This window comes from Mustela nivalis (assembly GCF_964662115.1).
Source record: "Mustela nivalis genome assembly, contig: HAP1_SCAFFOLD_2420, whole genome shotgun sequence".
In the NCBI taxonomy this organism is placed as follows: Eukaryota; Metazoa; Chordata; class Mammalia; order Carnivora; family Mustelidae; genus Mustela; species Mustela nivalis.
In genome coordinates, this window is record NW_028134245.1 from 117 (window position 1) to 18901 (window position 18785).

General features: G+C 34.9%; 1 long non-coding RNA gene across 1 annotated transcript; it reads left to right on the top strand.

Annotated features, from left to right (window-relative positions):
* The first annotated feature begins 203 nt into the window (after nucleotides 1-203).
* LOC309858437 lies at nucleotides 204-18575 on the top strand. Its single transcript, XR_014308188.1, has 3 exons — nucleotides 204-291; nucleotides 16140-16850; nucleotides 18038-18575. It is a non-coding gene; the product is annotated as an uncharacterized lncRNA (long non-coding RNA).
* Nucleotides 18576-18785: the final 210 nt, after the last annotated feature.

Sequence of the window (18785 nt, forward strand, 5' to 3'; positions counted from 1 at the left end):
CATGAAAATGAGAAGAAGAGAAGGAACAGTCTGGAGAGAAGGTGGAAACAGAGAATGTGGTGTCCTGTAGCTGAGTTAAGATGGTTTTCATAGACAAAATGAACTTCTTGAAGAAAAATGTATAAAGTCAGCGTTTTCTGCCTTTGTCTGCAAATCATCCAGAAGCACTAAGGGAAATGAGCAAGACAAGTTTCATTCTATGACATTAGTGGATATCTGAAATCCCAAATCAGTGCAAGTGTACCTGCAGCAGAGCTGATGATGGATCAAGGAACGTGTGTGTGTTAGCAGGTGGGTAGAAAACAAAAGCATTTCTGATGCGCACGGGGTCTGGCAGTGCGCTTCTCATGAACAGAGCACATCCACACCTAAAACTTCCATGAACAACGGTGCCATGAACTAGATAGCTGAGCTCCCTTGGAGACAGTTTCGTTCTGCAAAGGAGACGTACTGAAGTGTAGAAGCACAAACCACACTTTTCAGTAGCCCTGTTTCCATGATGGTGCAAGAGAGACTGTACATGAGGGAAAACCACCTCATAGACACTAAATGTGCAGAAATAATCTTACATGCCATCTTAGCGGGTACTCCTCTGACATAGAATTTGATGCAAAAACTTACTTGACAACGGTTGATCGGGATTTGCAGACCTTCTACAAAAGTGAGGGAAGCATGGGGGACGGTAAGGCTGGTTAGGAGGAGGGGAAGGCTCAGGGGGGTGGTTACCTCGTTGACTGTAGCTTTGTAATTAGCACATCTGATTGTTCAGACTAGCAGGATATGTTCCGAGTCTCAGTGTGAACCACTGTGTGCCAGAGCAGCTGGTCAGAAAGGTGGAAGGGAAAAGGATGTGGTCTTTTGTCTTGTTCCTCTCTCTCAGATGAAACTGTTCTGTCGAGTTTTAACTACCTTTCTTTCCTGGATTGCATCAGACAGTTGGCCTAGGCAGATGCTGGGGAAGTCGGAGTCTCCATGGGCCCAGTTCGGCCTCTGGGCTTGTTTCTGTGAAATGAGCCCAACACTTGGTTTTCCTCAATTTGGAGCTGCAGCAATGCCAGCCCCAGTGAGCTTGCTCTGTGATGACCAAGAGAGTAAGCTGTTGTGGAGACTGTTCCAACGAGGAAGGAAGGCACATCCTTGTTGATCTGTAAACTGAGACCAACACATGTGCTGAACACTTGTTCATAATGCATTACCCCTCTAGCCTAAGGGATGACTCTGTTCCATCTCTCAAGTAAACCTTTTGCAGTGTGGTCTTCCTTGAAAAGCTCTCATCCTTTTAGCCCAAGTAATGGAAAAGGAACCAGCACAAATGCATGCAAAACGATTATGAGAAAAAAGGGGTGAAAAGTATTGGGAAGAAAGCTAGTTGGTGATAGAATTGTCATCTGATCAAAGTAGTCATAAAGTAGGTAAATTATGTGACCAAATATTAAATCATGAGTTTCCAAAGGGTGTACTAATTGAATTAATCATCTCTGTGATACAGGTATTTAAGAAGGATATTAATAAGGGAATAGCAAACCCATGGCAAGGTGTCAAACTGAGAAAGGAGAACATAAAATATAATTACAGTAAAGAAAGCAAATTGGAAGAACTTCAAGGATGAATACATACTGGCAAAAATCTGTTCAGGGCCCGCCCGGGTGGCTCAGTCATTAAGTGTCTGCCTTCGGCTCAGGTTATGATACCAGGGTCCTGGGATGATCATCGCTAGCTTCTATTTTAATGCTTTTATTTGGAGCAAGTTCTTAGTTGAACTACCATCTTGCTAATTTTTTAAATTGAAATACTTCTTTTTATGAGATGACTACAGATTCCAGTGCACTTTTAAGAAACGATATATGCAAGTCCTGGCAACAGTTCACCCAGTTTTCACTAATGGTAACATTTTGCAAAACTGTTGTATAAATATCATATCCAGAAAAAATATATATATCATATCCAGGATATTGACATTGATAAAGTTTTGGGGCCTAAGAAAGATCTCTCCAGTTTTTCTTCTCTTCATTTGTTTGCATACATTTAGTACAGTACAACTTTGTCACTTGTGTAGCTTTTGCGTATCTGCCCCATAGTCAAAACAATCTATAGTTCCATTATCATAAGGACCTCTACTGTTGGCCCTTTTATAACCACAGCCTCTTCACTCCTGTGCGCTCTGCCACTGTCAGTTCAAATGTTACATAGATTTGTATGTATGTCACTTTGGGATTAGTTTCCTTCCCTCGACATAACACCTTGAATATTCATCTAAGTTATTGTATCAATGGTTCATTCCTTTTAGTTGCCCATTAGTGTTCCATTTTATTTATTTATTTATTTATTACAGAGTTTATTTTTAAGAGTCATGTATTAAAACAGGGAGATAATTTTAACCTTATTAGCTAAATGATGTCTTGAGCAAATGTATTAATTCATGCACTTAGAACAAAAGTATTGAGGAAGAAACAAACTCTTCTTTTTTTTAAACAAAATTACTTGTTAGAGTAACATTTTTTAAATGAGATAAAATTCTTTCAATAAGCATAAGGAAATTTTGATCTAGGTATACTATATACCTTTTTGGTACTAATGGAAATGAAGTAATGGTAAAAATACTTTGTAAATGTGTGCATCTATGTTTTTTGAAAACTGAAGAAGCAGTCTGACATCTGGATAGTTTTCGTGGGCTAGTTGTAGGAAATTTATGGAAAATAAGAATCGGCACACCAAAATGTCTGATGCATTTTTGCATATCTAGTTTCTGTTCACTATGATCAGGATTATAGATAATACTGTAAAATACACTCACGTGCTGGTTATTAAGGCTATTTGGATTCTTTTTAATACTGAAAAGGTCACACAGATTGTGATTACTGTGTAGTGTCCAAGAACTAAGGTTTGCCATCTGTTACTCAAATACAGGAAAAAGTTAAGATAATCTAGTGATATGAGTGGTTTTGGCATTTCTGTTTTTTGGAGTCATCTATTAATTATAGTCTTTAAAGACCAATACCAAATTGCAGTGTTTATATTTTTCTTATAAAATGTGAAGATATTGGTTGAGAACTAAAGCTTATGTAATGGAAGTCTGGCTTTTAGTCATTTTAGTTTTACAAGATTATTTGGATATTTAAGTGGGAACACCATGTTTTATCTTGAGATATTAAGTTATATGAGATTTTGATAGTTTTAAGCTGTAATTTTCCTAAAAGTTGATATATAGAAATTCATTATTATGGAACTTCATCAGGGAACTGATTTAATATGTATTCCTTAAATATTTGCTTTAAATATTTTTCAGGTCCTCTGCTTTCCTGTACAACTCAGTTCTTGTCTTTCTGCTGTGAAGTGATTTTTCCCATTTAAAATTTTGCTTTTTCAAGCTACAATATATAAGTTGTTTCTGTAACATAATTCCTTTTCACACCCTCCCTCCCCCACCCCAAGAACTGGTGTTGCCAGGTTGGATAGATGTCTTTAAAATTGCATATTGGGCTTAATAGGGTCTGATTAGTTTTAATCTACTTTATTTATTGATATTTTTACTGAGAAGTTTGTTATGCCAAATGATTAATATGATCAGGCATACTATTTCAGTGTAGATAGGATCTAACTTTGTGTTTAGGGCCTCTATTTTTTGTGTAAGAATCATCTTGCCAATTTAAAACTCATGTCTGTTGAAAGTAGATTGTTTGACAAGCATCACTTTATAGAATTTGTTCGGGTCTGAGTGGTAGGTCATGAAGAGAATGGTGCCCTTTTGGATAAACAGATAATATGTGTGTAAATTCTGTCTCTTATATGAAGTGAGGAAGCATGTATGTAGGTGAGATTTTTATCCAAATATTCAGTCTTTACCTGTTTTGTTTGCCTAATAGTATTTAAAAGATGTGAGTTGTTATGAGCTCCTTTTCCTTGTTTTCATTTCTGTCCCTCCCATCTAACTGTTGGTATTTTTGTTTTTCTGTATGTTGACCTTTTTATGTTTTTAAACAGTTTTTTGGTTGACAGTGTTATCTCCCTTTTTATCTTTCATGTTTCAGCTTACTAATTTTCGAAGTATTTCTGTATATTCTCCTTTGCATATGAAGGTTCCACAACTAATTGATTAGTAATTGTGCTTTTTTTCCCCCAATTGTGATAATTGGATTTATACTAAAATGATACTTGCTTTAGGAACAAGCATTTATGGGTAGCTGACTAAAACTAAAAGTACTGCCTTTTCAAACCAAGCAATGTAGACTTGCTCTCATATTTTTTAGTATATTTAAATCTGCATATTACTAAACTTGAAAATATGAATTTTGGCTAGTATTTTAGTATATGTAATTTCAGAGGTTTTTTTTGATGATCCACTTATTCAAGTGATTATAAAGTTGATATAATGATAAAAATATCCTCAGTGAGAATATAAATCATGTTTTTCAGTATTAGAACCAAGGCAGTTTTCATAAAATCAGTAATATGATTCTTGTTAATGTAGTAATAAATGCCAATATCTGTGCCTTAATATTTTAAAGTAGACCTGTATTTCTAGTTTATATTAGTATAAACCCTTCCAGGATTAAAATACAGCAGTTAGGCAAAACTATTTTTGCCACTTGGGGGGAAAAAAAAAAGCAAGTCATTTCTAGATGATGTCCTGGCTTAGATATAAAATAAAGAGATTTGGGTCTGTTATATTAAAGCCAAATATAAAATGAAGCAGCCTAGCACACACTTGTTTGGAGCTTTCTTCCATTAAAATGGTTCAAATTAGCAGTGGTTTCATTGAAAGGTAAATTTGATAGAAGTAAATTTAGAAATTTTACAGTTTTAGCTTAATTAGTAGGAAAATGAAAACCCACTTGCTGGCGATATGTTTTGTATTGAGCTTTTTTCCTTCGTATTATGTATGTGTAGTAGTTTCGAACATTAGGAAATTTGTGCACGGCTGCATCTAAAAGATCAATAGAGTTGGAAAAGTTGGAATCTGTTGTGTTTTTTTTTAATGTAGTTTACTAGTATTGAGTAAATTTGCACTAAATATTATTAGGCCTTTGTTCTCAAACTATTGATACATCCCTTATCATCTTTTTTGTCTTACCTGTTGGAATGTCTTTCTTTCTGTGGAAGTTGGTGACCTTAAAGAGCAGCCCAAACCTAGTGTTTTAGATAGTTATCTCTGGTAAATTAAATGATAAAAAGTATGGCTTTTATAATGAAATGAACTACAGAAGTACCATAAACCTAACACTGAATATAAAGATTAGAGCATAAAAGATACACTCTTATGTACTTTACAATAATGCTGGATTGATGTCATAATTTTAAGTTTTTTAATTTTTCATATACTTTATTATGATTTTGCTGTAGAAAATTAGGTTAGCATTTGGCTTATAGTTCAGGTATATAATGCTGACAAGTATACCTAATGCATATTGGACTGATGATCTTTCTGAAAGTTGTTCTGTAAGTTACAACCATGTTTTATTTGATTTGTCATTGGTAGTCAATCTTGGATGTTTGTTAGTGGGAGCAGAACCATGGCAGGGAGGGGGCGGGGTTTACGTGTGTGTATTTTAACAGCAGCAGAGTTCTGAAACAGGAAATCTGCCTTATCGTATTCATCCAGAGAGCTAGGAAGGAGGTAATTGTTTCTTACGCTCGTTAAAACCAGTTAGTTGGGCAACTTAAATTTTAGAGATTCACAGATGTAGGTTTGAACAGTTGTAGATACATTATTTCATAACAGCTCTGAAGAAAAATTGATTAAATTTGTTGAGAGGAATAATCCCTTAGCTAATACACACAAAAATTGTACTTTGGGTTTTAGAGCATTGCTAGCATTATCAGTGACTTGATTAGATATTTTTCTGTGGTTCTGGTTTGCTTACATTTAAATAAAGTTCAGAGGGCCTTGATTGTTCCTTTAAAAGTATTTGTTTAAAACTGTAATCTTCAATTTAAAGAATAGAAGAAGTTGATTCTGTGTCAGGTATTTGTCACTGGAAATTATAATTCCCTCTGTGTTAATGTGTTTATGCTCATAATTACATTCTTAGGTATTCACAGCTTAATTTTTATCTGTCAGTGGGTATTTGTCATTTTTAAAGCTATATAGGTAGCATTTCATTGGGCTAAATATCAGGCATTGCTTACTGTGCTGTGTTAGGGTTATTTCCATTTTTTTCCCTTTAAAAACAGCATATTGTGACTATCCTTGCATAGTTTACATTGTTTTCTTAGTGCACATTGTTAGAGTGGGGTTTCTGGAATAAAAGGTAAAACAGTTTCATAGTTCTTTGTTACAGATTGCAGATTTTGTGCCAAATGAACCAATTTATGGTATTGCTACTAAGTAGAAGAATTACTAGCAATTCTTGATGTTACCTTTGAAGAATGTGGTATTTTCCTTCAGAAAGTAAGATCTAAGCCTGGCTCAGTTGGTAGAGCATGGGACCCTTAAACTCCGGTTTGTGAGTTCAAGCCCTGTGCTGGGCATGGAGCCTGCTTAAAACAAACGAAACTACAACAGCAACAAAAAGAACTCCACATAGTGACATCTAAACTTTTCAAAGCAAAAATGTGTATAAACTCTTCAGTCAAGGCAAGTTGGTATAATGTAACAATTTTAGAGGAAGTTGTGAGGTCCTAATTGTTTGGAGGAATAGAAAGCTCCAGTAGAGCTCATAAATTACTTGGCAGTCAGTTTTCCTTTCTGGTTTGCCATTGTGGGCAGCTAATTTAGAAGTGTTAAAAGGAACCTAAAATTTATGTTAAAGTGGATTTAAGTGAATATATTGGAATTCTTTTCTTTTATAATTTGTTTATAAAAACATCATATTGAGTTGCCTTGTAATGAGACATTGAAACTAAAATTAAATAACAGGATATTTCTAGTCCATGCAACCTCAAATCATAACAGCTTCTTATTACAATTCTAATAGCCCTTTACAGTTTATAGTTTTAAAGATATTTCCAGATACCGCATTTGATCCTTGAAACAACCAATAAAGAAATTACATCAGGTGTTAGGATCATCATTTTGCAGAAAAAAGAAACAAAAATATTTGAGGCCCAGAGACTTAGTAACTTACCTGCAGTCATAGGCTTTTAAGTTGCAAAGCTGAGAATGGAACTTTGGTCTTCTATTTAGTAAATGACACTATGCACAATGAATCATGGAACACTACATCAAAAACGAATGGTTTACTGTATGGTGACTAACATAACATAATAAAAATAAACAAACAAACAAACGACATTATGCATGAAGTATTTTAGTGCAGGCCTGGCACCTTGGGAATTTTTAAACAAATGTTCCTGTGTCCTGTGCTGTTTCTGACCACTATACTTTATTCTTAAAAATCCCCAATTTTTTTGGAGCAATATTTTTTATATTTCTGTAGTTTTCTGTATTTTTTTGAGAAATATTTTTAATATTTCTGTAGTTTAGGCTTTGGTGCTTACGCACCCTTTTCACTTTATAAAATCAGATTTTAGGCAGCATTAATTTGCTCTGTACAGGAATATTTATATGCTTTATATGTTAGGACAAATTGTTCTCAAATAATGCAATTAGCACTTTATCAACTGGAAAAATCAGCATCTCCTTTTTCTGCTTTCCTACCAATATGAATCTTCAATTTAGAAACCAGATACAAACATTTGACACATTTAATAGAGAAAAAGAATACCTAGTCAGAAATAAAAAATCTTGCATTAAATGAGACTCCCATATAAGTCTATGAGTGGCAGTTGTTTAAAGCATAATTTGATTAGTGAAGTTGCTAATATGGATATAACTGTGACATACCTGGAAACTCTTCGTTAATTTTAAACTTGTTAAAATTTGTTGGGAAAAAAATGTAGACCTGATGTAGCTTATGAATCAGTGGCTGAATTTTTTTTCCCCTCACCTGATCCTTAAGCATCTGTTGGTTGATAGCCCTGACAGAAAGCAGGGGAAAAGCTCCAGAAATTCCTGGAAAATAGAATTAAATGGTGCAGTCTTGGTATTTACTAACTAGCTTTCGATTCTTCTTGTCTCCTCTTGTTAGTCTGATTTTATTCCTTCATTCCTGCTGCCGATTCAGCTCAACGTCAGTTCCTCCTGTGAGCTAGGCAACTTCAGGTTTGCTCTTACTGCTTTTTGATCACTACCTCTGTAATCTACATGTCACTTTCTATTTGCCATCTGCGTTCCATGTATGTTACTGCTTCCAGTTAACTAGAATTTTTAAAATAACTTATATGTGATCTGTGGAAGTAATTTTTCTTAAAATAATTGTGGCAGAAAAAAGGTGTTACTGGTTTGAATACTAGTACTGTATACTGGTATTTTAGTTTATAACTTGTTTGGGGATAAGTATATCTATATATTATGTTGAGTAGTACTACAAAGAAACTTCAGAAGTGCTTTATTTTTAATAATTGTACTTAAAATAAGACTGTCTATATTCAGGGACACATAAAATAAGGCTTAAGGAGCTATTTTTGGTTATTCTCTATTTGAAAATTCTAGTTAAATTTGTAGTGCAAATGACATTAATTTGGGTACAAGTAAAATTTTGAGATAAGGTAAATATGAAATCTCAGCTCACATGCTTTTTTCTAAAGGCATTTTGTTAATTTGGTGTAACTTAGAATATCCTTTTAAGTGTTTTAAGTCAGGATTGGATGTTAAGAACAACCAGTAAAAATTGAGTTAGCTCATATACTAGCTGCATCATTTTATAGTGTGTCAGTTCTGTTATTGGTGAAATTGACTTCTGTGGACAGGCTTTAGAACTTAATTACCATTTATTATTTTCTTTCTTGCAGTCAGCATTCTATGTTTGAGATGGGATTGTTGCAGCACTTGAATCAAGACTCTCTAACATGATATATATGATTATCAAAACTCATCAATGAATCACTTAAGATCTTGTATTTTATTGTATGTAAATTATACCTGAATTAAAACAAAACAAACTGAGCATGTTTGCATAGAGGTGGGGTGAAAGGTCATATACTGAACGTCGTATGTCTGTGTCTGCAGATCTGCCATAGCAATGGTAGCTGTCCCTCTGAGGGCCGACAGAAATTCCTTCTACCTCTCTGCTTACTTCATGTAGCCACTGATAACAAGGGGAAAGCAGTCTTTTGTTTTGTTCCCTTTGGGAAATTTGGGAATATTTTACATTTGTTCTGAAGTTAAATACTTAAAAGGCAAATTGCTATAGTCAAGATTTCAAAGAGTTAAGGTTTCTGTTAGACTTTAATGCTCTTTAGAAGGATTAGGTTATTCAGTAAAGAGTGTCATTGGAAAAAAAAAAATACCCAAATTGTTACAGTAAGCCCTAATGGTATAGGTCTGTCCCATTTGTTTAACTGATAGACAGCTATCACTATGTTCTAGTTGTTTTCCATAGGTTAATGCATTTAATCCTTATCACAACCCTATGTGATAAGTACTTTTTTTTAAATGAAGGTAACACTTTCTTTTCTGTTTAATTTTTAATTCAAACTTTTATTTAAATTCCAGTTAGTTAGTATAGAGTTAACTACATGCAGTTAATTTCTAAACCTGGTTAATTTCTATACCTGAAATTAATATTATACTGTATGTTAACTAACTGGAATTTAAATAAAAGCTTTAATAAAAATTAAGCAGAGAAGAAAAGAAAATGTTACCTCCTACCAGTCCCATTTTACACAGGGAACTGAAGATGGGTAACTTGCAAAAGATGACTTAGTAAGTGAAGCTAGAGTTCAAATCCAGGCATCTTGGCTCTTGGAGCATATGTTCTTTTTTTTTTTTTTAAGATTTTATTTATTTATTTGACAGAGATCACAAGTAGGCATAGAGGCAGGCAGAGAGAGAGAGAGAGAGGAGGAAGCAGGCTCCCTGCAGAGCAGAGTGCCCTTGCGGGACTCTTCCCAGGATCCTGAGATCATGATCTGAGCCGAAGGCAGCGGCTTAACCCACTGAGCCACCCAGGTGCCCGGAGCATATGTTCTTGACCATGTTGCCACATTGCCTGCGAGTAGATCACTAGATGGCAAAAATATTTGGCTTCCTGCAGTGATCTAGTTAGTATAATTCTTTATGCGCAGCATTTATAAGTAATAAGATGAGAATTTCATATGAAACACTCTCGCTATTTGAAAGTATATCCGGTAATTGCAAGTTAACACTATTCCGTATTAGAAATATATATATAGTTTTCTCAGTTATTTTTATTTGGTAAACTGTCCAAAAAAAGTATGTCAGAAATTTTAACATTAGGAAGCAAAAAAGTCAAATTGGACATGCATTGGTATAATTCTTGTCATAAGAAATAATGTGTCTTATAATTCATTACTCAGTTTTGGAAATTCCAGTGATTCTGTATTGTCTTTTAAAAGTTTTTCAGCTTTAACATTTGATTAGTAAATTCACTTTCATTTTAACCTGCTTCCTTTGAAGCTTTTACATTTTTGTTACTGATTTGGAAATATAAGGAAATTTTCATCTTTTATGAGGCAGCATGGTATAAAAAGCTGGGTTTGTACCTAACTGGTTTGAATCATAACTCAGTACTTACTGGCTGTGGAACTTAATGCAAATTATGCAGTCTTTTTGACCCTCAATTTTGTCATTCATGAAATGGAAATATTACCTTGTAGGGTTGCTAGGATTAAATGGGAATGTATTTCCTGTAGTGTGGCACATGTTCTCTGCATCTTTCTAACTTATGATGGAGGTTAAAGTCTTGGGTAAAATCTCAAACTGTGAATAAGAAAGGTGAGGATCTGTGAAAAATGAAACCTTCAGAAGACTGGATGTTTAGATTCTATGTAAAGGAAGCATTGGATTGTTGCTCTGTCAGAGACCCCCACGCCGATTCTGGCCTTTGACTCCTTATATGTCTGGTTAAATTGAACTCCCTCTCACAGCTTCCTTCAAACTAAATGCAGTCTTCTGTCCTGCCTTCTCCATACAGCTCTGTGTGTGAGCCACACTGGCCTGCTTGCTGCTTCCTAATGTTGTATGTATTTCCGCATCCCTGTTCTGTTCCCTGCCTGAAGTGTTCTGATTGCTTGTTTGTTTTTCTGTCTACTGGTGTCTGACTGACTTCTTAAGGATTTTCTAACATAACACCTATTATGTGAAGCTTTAATTAGAATTAGCCCCTCTCTCTTTATCTCTTAAAATATTTCGGTCTTATATTCAGTAGAATGTAAGTCATGTGGCACCGCTGCATGTCTGTGTGTCTATCTGTCTTTCCTGACAGAGTAGGGACTTTTCCAGTGCAGTAGTCTTTGCTTACTTAGCCTCTGCTCTCACTGCCCCTTGCACGGAATGTTCACTGTGTGTTTGAATAATTAAGTGAATGAAAGGGGGCCAACTGAGTTTACTTTAATGAGTATATAACCTTCCTATTTATGTATAAATAGAAACAAATGGTTTTGTTTAAATAAGGTAACCAAGTCCTTTGCAACTTTAATTCCTTTATTAGTATTCATAGTGGAAGGATACATTGGAGTTTAGTCCTGGTTAAAATGACTGGATTTCAAGGGGCATTGTATTATTGTGCTTTTCTGTAAGGCTGAAAATCATACTAGTGTCTTTACTGAAATTAAGCATTCAGTTGGAAAGTTCATTAGGAGCAGTAATTACTATTACTTTGAATAAGAAATATTTTGCTGTTGCATTGCTCAGAAAAATTCAACTTAAATTTCTTACTTATATCTATTTATAATTTTTTATGTAGGAATTCTGGATTGGTGGAAGCTGCCACTGCTTTGGGTCCCTACTGCTGCCTCATTTGTTTTCTGAGTGTTATTTTCTATATGTTGGTGCTCCCAAGACAAAGTAAAGATTATTCACTTTCAGGAATTACTACTGCTGTAGGCTTGATTTGAGCCTCCAGTCTCTCTCTCTCTTTTTTTCTTTCTCATGAACGGACATAATACCCAAAATATTTTGATAATTGAACATAGTTCTTTGAGTGAGCTATGTTTTTAGGTGGAACTACTTTCTTAGGTGAGAATAATAGATGACAGCTATTATTTGTAATATGTGATAATCCTAGTAGTTTTGGAGTCTCCATAGTAGAAGAACCCTTTGAGATTGGGGGTGAATTTATATATTCTTAAAGTGACAAAATTGCCACATAGTAAATGCTACTTAAATCTTTTTTCATTACATATTTGTGTGTATGTATGTGTATATACATATATATATTGATAGAAATTCATCATTTTTTAAAAACTAAATACAGAGCTGAATTTAAGTCACGTGGGACAAAACAATATTTTGTCATGATACTTGGTAAATAGACCTGGAGGTAATTATAAAGCAAACAATTTTTTAAAATCTGTTACAGAAATAGTGCAGGCATTGTATCAACAACAGAAAATAAAAAACAAAAATGAGAAAAATATATATATTCCCACCTCCTAGAGATGATTACTTTTAGTACCTTAGTTTGTAATCTTTTTGTGTACATATGTCTATCTGGGTATATATGCATTCTTATTCGATTATGGCATAATGCTGTGTATTCTCTTTTGAAACCTTTTTTTTAGTCAGTAATGTGTGCTTTTCCATTTCAGTCATTTTTTATCCCATATAATGCCCAGATCATTTTCAAATTTCTCTGGTTGGCTCAAAAATGTTCTTTATGGCTTGTTCGTCTAGAACAATATCCAGATAGCATTGTACCTATGAACTTGGCTCTTAGAATCCTTAAGTCTTTTTTTTTTATTAAAAAAAATGTTTTGGAAGATTTTTATTCATTTATTTGACAGAGAAAGGCACAGTGAGAGAGGGAACACAGCAGGTGGAGTGGGAGAGGGAGAAGCAGGCTTCCTGCTGAGCAGGAAGCCTGATGTTGGCCTCGATCCTAGGACCCTGGGACCATGACCCGAGCGGAAGGCAGAGGCTTAACGACTGAGCCACCCAGGCACCCCAACCCATAAGTCTTTTAAAAATAAGGGATATCCATTCCTCCCCTCCTTGCCTTTTAAAAAGACATTTGAGCAGAGACTGGGCCATATGTTTCAGACCTTTTGAATTTGTCCAGTTTATTCTCATGTCATTTAGCTTGTTTTTCTATCTCTTGTATTTAATGTAAATTAAAATTTATATCTAAATACTTGGTTGAGTCTCAGGTTGAAGATACCTTGGATATCATAGGTGATGCTGTGTCCTTCATATTGTATCACAGAGAAAGTTACAGGATCTCTGCTTAACTTCCTTGGTGATGCCCAGATTGACCACTGAAATTGGGTGATGGCAGTCTTTTCTGCCCGCTGTTCAGTTACATTGGTCTCCTTACATCAGAATGTATTTTGGGTGGTGTTGCTTTGGCTCTCTTAAGAAAAAAAAGTTGAGTTCTTCATCATCCACTAACCTGTTGGTTTAGAACCAGTTGTTGATCCTTGCCTAAATCCATAAATTTATTAGGGTTTGCAAAATAGGACTTTGAAAGTTCTATTCTTTTGTGTTTATTAACACAATGTTTTTCTGTAAAGTAGATCTTTACTGTATGAAATGGTGCTCTTTGGTTGTCGTGAAATACAGCACCTACAGGAAAAGTAGCATAAATACTTAATCTCCCCCTTTTTCTACTTTCAGAGTAGAGAAAGAACTGTTCTAACAGCCACTTCAAAAGGTGATAAATGAAAAATAGTTTGTTCTTTTTTTCCTTTGAGAGTCTTTATATAGACTCAAGGGTTTTAATTTTATTTAGGGTGTTTAATTTACTACCATTTAAATTGTTTCTTTGATACTCAGTTTGTTAGAGCTTTAGGTCCTGGGATGTCCTTCATTTTAGCTCCTATATCTGTCTGATAGAGATCATTATCTCTTGAGTACCTTCCTTGTCTCCTGGCACAGAAAAATATCCCAGACTCATCTTGTACCTTCCTGCCACAGACCTGGCATCCATTGTAGTTCCAAGTTTAGTACCTTTTAGTATATTAAATACTAGAGATGCAGTCTGGGTCCATCTAGGGATTGTTTGCTGCTAAGATTGATATGCTTTTAGGCCATTTCAGTGAAAAGACCTAGAGAACATAGATTTTTATAAACATGAGTTCATATTGATATTTCTTTTTTTTTTAATTTTTTATTTTTTATAAACATATATTTTTATCCCCAGGGGTACAGGTCTGTGAATCACCAGGTTTACACACTTCACAGCACTCACCAAATCACATACCCTCCCCAATGTCCATAATCCCACCCCCTTCTCCCAAACCCCCTCCCCCCAGCAACCCTCAGTTTGTTTTGTGAGATTAAGAGTCACTTATGGTTTGTCTCCCTCCCAATCCCATCTTGTTTCATTTATTCTTCTCGTACCCACTTAAGCCCCCATGTTGCATCACCACTTCCTCATATCAGGGAGATCATATGATAGTTGTCTTTCTCTGCTTTACTTATTTCGCAAAGCATGATACACTCTAGTTCCATCCATGTTGTTGCCATATTGATATTTCTAATTAAGGTTTTTACTTGATTTCTTGATTTTATACCTATAATCATAAATCTTAAAATCATTAGTAAAATTTCATTTTTTTGTACAATATAAAGAAGAAAGCTTGAGGATATCAATACTGATAATAGTAAAAACAAACTTGCAGAAGAAGTTTAAAGTTTCTTTGTAGTTCTTTTTTTTTTTTTTAAGATTTTATTGATTTGAAAGAGAATGGGCATGAGAGAGAATATGAGCACAGGGAGAAGAGAAGCAGACTCCTCTGCTAAGCAAGGAGCCCTGTGTGGGGCTCGATTCCAGGACCCTGAGATAGATGTGTAACCAGCTGAGCCACCCAGGAGCCCCTCTTTTTAGGTCTTTTTGTTCTTACAGTGCTTCCTACCAAGAGGTACAGTAAACTTGAGGTAGCCAAATAACTCCTGTGAAATAAACTCTATCTCCTGGTTACCAATTTGATATTTAATCGATTTGTTTGTTGCTGGTTTTAGTGTATGTTTTTCCCCTTTGCCACCCCTTCTCTATGAAGCAAACATGTTTATTGGTTTCTCAGTTATCATTTGTGTGTGTGCAAAAGCACATGTGTGCTGAGAAGTTCAGATTCAGGCAAATTGTGTGTAAATCTTACTCATTTTATCCAAAAAGAAAATATTTTTTGTACAAAAGGTAGCATATTGTATATGCTAGTGTGTGGTCTTTTTTCTTTTAATGAAAGGTTTTTATTTTTATTTTATTTTTTAAATTTTATTTATTTGAGAGAGAGAGAGAGAGAGATGGAGACAGATAGTGAAAGAGCATGAGCAGGGCAGAGGGAGAGGGACAGAGTCCTGGTTGAGCAGAGAGCCTGATGTAGGGCTCTACCCCAGGATGCTGGGATCATGACCTGAACCAAAGGCAGATGCTTAACCGACTGAGCCACCCAGGTAACCCTGTTTTTTTTTTTTTTCCCCCTTAAAATATTTTTAGGTCTGTCCAATCAGTGTGTGGTATAACTATGGATAAAACCTTTAAAAAAAATAATTTTAAAAAGCTTTTAGTAACTTGATAATTATTTTCAATTGAAAATAATACCAAAATTAACTCAATAATGTGAAAGCAGCTGAAAGTGATGAAAAAAGATCTACAAAAAGGCACTGGATTTGGTGAATTTTGGATTGTACTTGAAGATCAAATGGGGTCCAGGAGTAGGTAGGGAGGGTGTTGAAGGGAGGCTTGGGGCAGATGAGCTTGGCTGTTTTGGAAGGTCCATCTCAGAAAAATCACAAGATTAGAGAGAGGAATAGTGGTACTCGGGAAGAAATGAGGTCTGCCACTATTGACAAATGCATGGAAATGTAGATTGGTTGGTATTTTTTGTTTTGTTTTGTTTTTTTAGTTTGATGCAGATTCTTCTGGAGCACAGAAGTTTGTTTTTTGCTGACTACAGTGTGTAACATAAATAAATAGAATGGCATGCTAAATGTTGATTACCTTGATGGTGAATGAGGAAAACTTTCTACCTTAGTTCAGTATTACTAAGTCACAAATACCAAGGACTTGGAAGAGATCATTGTGGTTCTCTCAACCTAATCTTGTGGAGTAGGAAATTGAAGCCTGGAAAGATGAAGTCATGTCCAGGTTATACAACGGGATGGCGGCATAAGCCAGGTCTTAAATCTGGCTTCCTAATTCTTTTTTTTTTTTTTAAGATTTTATTTATTTATTTGACAGAGAGAAATCACAAGTAGTCAGAGAGGCAGGCAGAGAGAGAGAGAGGGAAGCAGGCTCCCTGCTGAGCAGAGGGCCCGATGCGGGACTCGATCCCAGGACCCCGAGATCATGACCTGAGCCGAAGGCAGCGGCTTAACCCACTGAGCCAACCCAGGCGCCCCTGGCTTCCTAATTCTTAATTGTATCTACTTTTCTCTATGCTGTGGTGCCTTTTGTAACAATGAAAAATGAGAAGTTGTGTAGCTTTTTTTGATACTTGGTTTTTGTCCCAAGGTAACTTCAGTTCTGATTTATAGTCTGTGGTTTTTGTTTTCATGTTTGTGGGCCTAAATAGTGTGAATGTAGAAGTTACTTTTTTCCTTAATTTTTATGTACTTACTTTTAATGTACTAGGTAAAGAGATTTGAAAATTATTTTGCCATATAATTATTTTGAGAATTTTTGGGGGAATTAATTTAATGTACCTGTGTTTCTTAATTACACATGATGGTTTATAGATAAATACATTTGACATCCTTTTACTAGCATAGGTATAGTGATTTTTATAATCAGCTAATGTTTTACAAAATGTACATGTAGTTTGCATTGTTGTATATTTCAGATGTTTCCTTAACTTAAGTACTCAGATATTTATCCCAACATTATTGCTATGGGGTTTCCCGCAGAAAGACTTGAAGGCGTATACAGGAACAATATTGATGATGTAGTAAGGTAAGAACTCTTAATTTTCTGTTGCAAATATTGATGTATTCATGCTATATTTTCATTTAGAGAAGATTTCTAAGTCTTCGAAAATGATGTGTTTTGTGATGTGAACTCTTTTTATTATGTTGGTGCTCTATAACTGCTTTTTGTTTGTTTAATGGACCTCAATGGGATACAGCTCATTTGATAAGAACTAACCTTTGACATGGTTAGGTGTATGTAATAGGATTTCCTGGATTCCTTTTAAGGCTTCTTACCAATTTAAGTCCTGGATTCAGTTACACTATGGTTTTTGTCTTTTATTTCACAATGGGGGATTAGATTTAATCCTTGAGTGTATTCAGTCACTTAAATTTATTCATTCTAAGGTAGAGATAACTGATACCATGTATTTTTTACATAGAACAGTTTATAATGGAGCATAAGTATACTAAGCATTTGAAGAAGTAATTTGGTACAGAGGATCTGGACAGGAATTGCTGGGCAAACCAAGGCCTGACTTTGTCTCTTGCATGATTTTTTAAGTGTAATTATTATCCAGCTTGAAACCGTATTTCTCAAGACTGATTTAAATAATTTTCACACATGTATAACCTAAGAATATGTGATCTATTTTATGAGAGAAGGAATTTGTTTCTGTTGTAGTCTTAATATATTTTCTCATTTCAAAGCAAAAATATATATGTATGAAAAATTAACTGTAAACATCAGAAAATTTAATGGCTTTTAAAGTTTAAAATTTTGGATTATTTTGTTTATCTTCTTAGAGAAATCTCTTTCTTGGAGACTTTCAATTTAAATATTTGATTAGAATTAATGTTATCTTGAATGGGAGAGCACTTTGTAAAGCATTATGCAAATGTAGAATCCTTATATAATTGAGTATATGAATTGTCTGTGCCCTTATTATGAGCTAGCCATAAGTTGTTTTGTTAAGTGGTTAATTTTTAACAATTTGCTTTGAACCAATGTATATATTTACATTTTGCAGTATTGAGTTGTGTCCAGTTGGACTGTTGTTGTGTTTAAATTGTTCAGAATTTTAAAATCAGTATCAGTATCTACAAAAAGTACAGAAAAACCAGACTACTTTTTTGTAGTTTTATTACAGTTAGAGGTACATGGGGCTGTCAGAAGTACTGTTTAAGAATTTGAAAATAGGGAAATAAATGTGTCTTCTCATGGTTGGGCAGGACACAGTTGGAAGGATGCATAATATCAGATCCACGAGAGCAATAGCCTGATATGGCTTAGTCAGTGATAATACACATCTACAGAAAACACAGTGGGTGATGGAAAACAGAATGACGGGTGTAAATTTTGCATCGAGAGAGATGGAGAATCTGGAAAATGAGCAGTGCATCTCCTGAAGTGCAGGAGTGTTTATTAAGCCCCCTTAGGACCTAGATGAAATACCTTGCAGGTTGATCTGTTTTATATTACTACTATATAATTCTGTATTCAACCAAGTACTACTTAACCAGATCAGATTAGTACTCATGTGGAAAAAGAGTATGAATACTATGGATAGAGGACAGGTTTTTGGGTCACTGTAAGGGCCTCCTTGTGGTGAGTTTACCTGGGGTGCTTGCTCCCTTTGCTCTCTTCTGACTGTGAATAAGTCACTGAAGCTGATTGATCATCTTTAAGTTACTGATAAAGTTCGGTTTCTGGATCAGCACATTTCATTTTCAGACCTTAGACTGATACTCTCACCAAGAAAATACTGTGCTACCAGTGCTTTGATCTTTCATCTTCCAACTTTGCAACCCCTGCCTTTAAGCCACTGAATTAAGATTCACAAATTTAATTTGTGAAATAGTAACCAAAGTTGAAGTTTATTCTATCCACTTTAATGTATCTATTTTATCTAGCTTTTGTCTTTTTCAAATCTGTTATTCCTTAAAAAGATTTATGTGTATGGTTTGTTATTTAGCCAGT